Below are 5,273 nucleotides of genomic sequence, written 5' to 3' on the forward strand. Positions count from 1 at the left end.
TCTATATATTCTGTTAGGCCCTGCTCCAGCAAACACTTAAGCAATATGTAGCTTTACTCATCACCAGAGTAGTCTTATTGACTTCAACTATTTACTCACTGGAATTGTTCCAATACCCCAAACTGTAAAATATTTGCAAGATTGAGGCCTTAGTTTCTCCTGCTGTTTGTGTGGCTTTTCAAACCGCAACAGGGAGAGAAAAACAGGTTAAAAAATAGAAAAATGTGGTTCCAAAACCACAACAATTGGTAGGGTTGCTCATAGTCAGGTAACTGAAATTACTTTAAACTAATTGTTTTTTATGGACTAGATTTCAAGTTGATTATGTCCCTTTCCACTAATCACAGTGTTACAAAGCCTTCCCCTGCATTTACTTTTACCAAGCAGATTGTTCACAGAATGTTTTCTTGGCCAAACTAATGAGACAAGCATAAAATATTTAAAGTAATCATTCTAAAAAGACTTTAAGGAATTTCCCTCCTTTCAGTTGTTACCTTTCTTTTCAGGGTTTTTGTGATGCATTTTACATCTAACTCATTCAGAGGAGAGATCTGAAGACCATGTTTAAGGCCACGTCTACACTACCCGCCGGATCGGGTAATTGATCCCTGTACTCCACCTCGGCAGGAGGAGTAAGTGGAGTCGACAGGGGAGCCGCGGTGGTCGACTTGCCGCTGTGAGGACGGCCAGGTAAGTCGAATTAAGATACTTTGACTTCAGCTACGCTAGGGTTACCATACGTCCTCTTTTTCCTGGACATGTCCGGCTTTTCGTCTGGGGGGAACTGCCAAAAAGCCGAACATGTCCGGGAAAATGGCGGCTCTGCTCCTCCCCTGACTCTTCGGCTCTGTTTAAGAGCCGAGCGCTACGGGCTTTGGGCAGCCCCCATACCTCCGGACCCTGCGCCGCTGGAGCCCGGGAGGGGAAGTGCCCGGCTGGGGGCGCAGGATCCGGAGGCACGGGGGCTGCCCGAAGCTGGTAGCGCTCGGGCAGCCCGGCTCTTAAACAGAGCCGAAGAGTCAGGGGAGGAGCAGAGCCTCCAGCCGCGGCTGCTCTGCTCCTCTCCGACTCTTCGGCTCTGTTTAAGAGCCGAGCTGCCCGAGCGCTATGGGCTTCAGGCAGCCCCCTTGCCTCCGGACCCCAGCCGCCGGGCGGGCACTTCCCCGCCCGGGCTCCGGCGGCGCAGGGTCCAGAGGCACGGGGGCTGCCCGAAGCCGGTAGCGCTCGGGCAGCCCGGCTCTTAAACAGAGCCGAAGAGTCAGCAGAGGAGCAGAGCCTCCGGGCCGCGGCGGCTCTGCTCCTCTCCTGACTCTTCGGCTCTGTTTAAGAGCCGGGCATGGGGGCTGCCCGAAGCTGGTAGCGCTCGGGCAGCCCGGCTCTTAAACAGAGCCGGGCTGCCCGAGCGCTACCGGCTTCGGGCAGCCCCCGTGCCTCTGGACCCTGCGCCGCCGGAGCCCGGGAGGGGAAGTGCCCGGCTGGGGGCGCAGGGTCCGGAGGCAAGGGGGCTGCCCGAAGCTCGAGCGCTACCGGCTTCACGGTTTGCCGGGCAGTCTCCAGACCCTGCGCCCCCGGCTGGGCGCTTCCCCTCCCGGGCTCCAGCTGCGCTGGGCAAGCGCCGGCCGGGGGCGCAGGGTCTGGGGGCTGCCCGGCAAACCGTGAAGCCGGTAGCGCTCGGGCAGCCCTTTCCCCGTGGCTGGGAGTGGGAGGGAGGAGGGGGCGGAGTTAGGGCGGGGAAGGGGCGGAGTTGGGGCGGGGCTGGGGCTGGGAAATGGGCGGGGCCAGGGCCCGTGGAGGGTCCTCTTTTTTTATTTAATAGATATGGTAACCCTAGCTACGCGAATAGCATATCTGAAGTTGCGTATCTTAGATCAAACTCCCCCCCCCCCCCCGCCAGTGTAGACCATCCCTTAGTATGCTCTGTGGGATGGGATATAAATTCAGGACTTCATACTCACCTCAATCCTTACCAGATTTCCCAGTCATGTCACTGAGAGGTTTGCACAGGGATTAATAGGTGAATACAGCCATTATGTAGTGACTACTCTTTTATTATTTATTCAGTCTCTTACTGTCATGCTTAATACTCTGTGTAAACTTCTGCCCTTTGTTTCTCTTCCTTTCTCTCCCTTTTTTCGATCTTTGTGAATCTCTTCAGTCCTTCTCTTTATATTTGCTTCCCTGCAGCAACTTCCAGTTCCCACCCCTGTTCCTGTTCCATTCCCCAAAATGATCAGCAATGATACTGGTAATGGTGACAATGAAGTGTCCTCACTGCACTTTAGAGTTGCCTCGGGATTGAGATCAACAGGGTAAGGGTGGTTCACCCCTCTGAATCAGTTTCAGGTGGTCTGGACTCAAGCAGACACCATGACATTAGTGTGCATGTTCTCCATGCTTGGAAGAGTCATCCTGCAGCCCTAGGGGCCTAGAAAGGTACTTTTCTTTTTCATAAGAAAGCTTCGATTCTGCACAAGCTGAGTTCCAGTGTAGCCACATGATGCTAAGACCTTATATACTGGTTGCCTCTTCAGAGCCGCACTTGTAACCACAGCTGTGCCACAATCCATATACCTGCTGCCCATCCTCCCTCACTGTCCTTCTGGAGTATTGTGACTCACTCACTAATCATTTCATCTGAATGAACACCCACCTCACTATTTTCTGGACCAGTATGTATATATTTTTTAAAACATCTCCATTTTTACATTTCTAAAGAGTTGTAAAGCATTCTGCTATCCCTAAAACCATCCATTCCCTCAACCCAAGTCACAGTTGCTGTGTGCCTCATGTTGCTGTGTGCCTCATGTGAGGGAAAGGACAGGGTTAGGGTTAGGGCATTCACAAAAGGTAAAACCGAGGGCAACAATTTTCTCTTCCAAACAGCAATGCAGATCTGTACTGAATATGCAAATCTCATGGACATCTTTAGAACTTGTGTTTGCAGGCTGAAAGAAAAACACTCAGATTGAAGACTGGCAACATGAGGAATTAGAGCACAGGATTAGGAGACAGGACAGTTGGTCTCTGTTTCGGATCATGTCACTGAGTTACTCTCTGCCTCAGTTTACCCACCTGTGAAATAAGATACTGATTCATAAGCACTTTTTTGAAGCATGCTGACACCTCTGGATGAAAAATACTACATAAATGCAAAGCATTATTACTGTATTGCCATTGCTTGCTAAACACTTCCTGTAGGATGGGACAGTCCTCAGTCTCCATACAGCCCCTCTCTCTCCTTATTCAGCATGTCTCCATGATTCTGAAATGTGTAGTATTGCAGTATGGATAAATCAGATTGGAGAGAAGGCGTGTTAAGTGCTTTAAATCTATAAAGGACAAATACCTTGCCTAAGGAAGCAGTAATTCATTTCTTAAATTCCTGACCGGGGGTGTGTGTGTGAGAGAGAGAGACAAAGCCTCAGCATGGTCATAGACACCGAGACCAAGGTGAAAAGTGTGTAATTGCCTTGGAGTGAGCAAAGAACAATACGGATCACTAAGGGCCCTGGGGCGGTGTGATACCGTGGAGAGAGGAGGGAATTTCCTGACTTTCCCTGCAAGTGACTAGCGCTGCTGGAAAGCTGCACTGAAGGCGCTAATCTCCAGGGGGTGGCTGGCTGGAATAAACATACCCCGCATGGCTTGGTATTTCCTCGCCTGCCGGTAAGGACTCTGCGGTGGAGCCCGTCCTGTGCGATCAGCTCTCGGAGCAGCGGAGTTTCTAGACTGGGGTCGGCTCAGCGGCGTCCCGCACCACCTGGGGCTCTAGGCACCGGCAGCAGAGTGTCACTTAGAGTCACACCCCCCACACCCCCCCCCCGCTGCTCCACTTCCCCCCAGACCAGTGCGCGCTCCTCGTCCTGCGCCACCATTTTCTTGCCGGGCCCCGTTCTCCCCTCATGGACCCCTGTTGCCATGGCGCCGCCTGCTTCTCCCATCCCTGGGGCACCCCCCTCACCCCAGTCCCGTGCAACCGCACAGCAGCCCTCCGGCTCCCTGCTCCCAGCCGGCTCCAGCCCCGCCAGCGCTCAGGGCCCGGGCCTCGCGCTCACCACCCAGCCGGGGGCGCCCCTCAGTACCCATCACGCAACATGTTTTTCCGCCTCGGTCTCTGTGGCGCAATCGGTTAGCGCGTTCGGCTGTTAACCGAAAGGTTGGTGGTTCGAGCCCACCCAGGGACGGGCGTGGGAGTGTTTTATTCTCGGGGGGGGGCTGCACGTGAACAGGGAATGAGGTGCTGATGATTGCACTGGGGGAGGCTCGCTCTGCTCCCGGCCTGGCACTTTTTATTATAGAGGCTGGGCCGGGATTGGAGCCGGGCGGGGGACGGGCTGGGAGCGCAGACCAGACATTGCCCCGCTGCCGGCGCCTGTCTCCTGCTGGCCCGAGGGGCGCTGCGCTGCGCTCCCCGCACGGAGCTAGCGCGGGGGGGGGGGGGCGAGCAATGCGCACCCGGAGCTGGCACCCGCAGAGCGCCCTCTGCCCCCAGCTTTTCCTTCGCGCGCGCACTGACGGGGTGGGGAAGAAGTGTCCTGTCGCTAGCGATCCTGCCCGAGCCGGGTCGCTGTGTCCTGTGCGTGCCGCGCTGTGCCAGTCTGGGGCGGGGGTGGTCGCTTTGTGAGCAGGAAGGCCACAGATATAGACACTGCATTAGGTAGCGTCTGTAGCTGGAGACCATATTCCTGTGCCTTCGACAAACGTTGTGGCAAAAAAATAGAAGCCCCGTGACACCAAGTAGTTTCTGCATCTGGCAGTGAACAAACCTACACACCAAAGTATTGATAATACACAACCACGCGTCTATATAAAGTATAACAGAGACCATGGAAGGGTTATAACTAAGTTGGGTTTCCGTAGTGTAGTGGTTATCATGTTCGCCTAACACGCGAAAGGTCCCCGGTTCGAAACCGGGTGGAAACAAGTCACTGTCCCTTTTTCTGACTCCTCTCCTGCATTTTTAGTCTTAGAACATTGAAGTTCTACTTTGAATTGTATCAATGACAGGGCCGGCTCCAGGCACCACCTTAACAAGCAGGTGCTTAGGGCAGCCATGGCAGAGGGGCGGCATGTGCGGCAATGCGGGGGCAGCAGGTCCCTCACTCCCTCTAGGAGCGAAGGACCTGCCGCTGAACTGCCGCCACCAATCGCAGCTTTTTTTTTTTTTTCCCCCCCCAATTGCCGCCGCTGGTCGTGATTGCAATCGCGGCTTGCTTTTTTTTTTTGCGCTTGGGGCGGCAGAAATGCTGGAGCCGGCCCTGATCAATGATGAG

At 54.4% G+C, this 5,273-nt stretch overlaps 2 non-coding genes across 2 annotated transcripts; both read left to right on the top strand.

Annotated features, from left to right (window-relative positions):
* The first annotated feature begins 4,110 nt into the window (after positions 1–4,110).
* On the top strand, positions 4,111–4,184 carry TRNAN-GUU (transfer RNA asparagine (anticodon GUU)). The gene has a single exon. It is a non-coding gene; the product is annotated as a tRNA-Asn (tRNA).
* Positions 4,185–4,850: 666 nt separating this feature from the next.
* Positions 4,851–4,923, top strand: TRNAV-AAC (transfer RNA valine (anticodon AAC)). Its single transcript has one exon. It is a non-coding gene; the product is annotated as a tRNA-Val (tRNA).
* Positions 4,924–5,273: the final 350 nt, after the last annotated feature.

Source organism: Emys orbicularis, chromosome 1 (genome assembly GCF_028017835.1).
Source record: "Emys orbicularis isolate rEmyOrb1 chromosome 1, rEmyOrb1.hap1, whole genome shotgun sequence".
Lineage (NCBI taxonomy): Eukaryota > Metazoa > Chordata > Testudines > Emydidae > Emys > Emys orbicularis.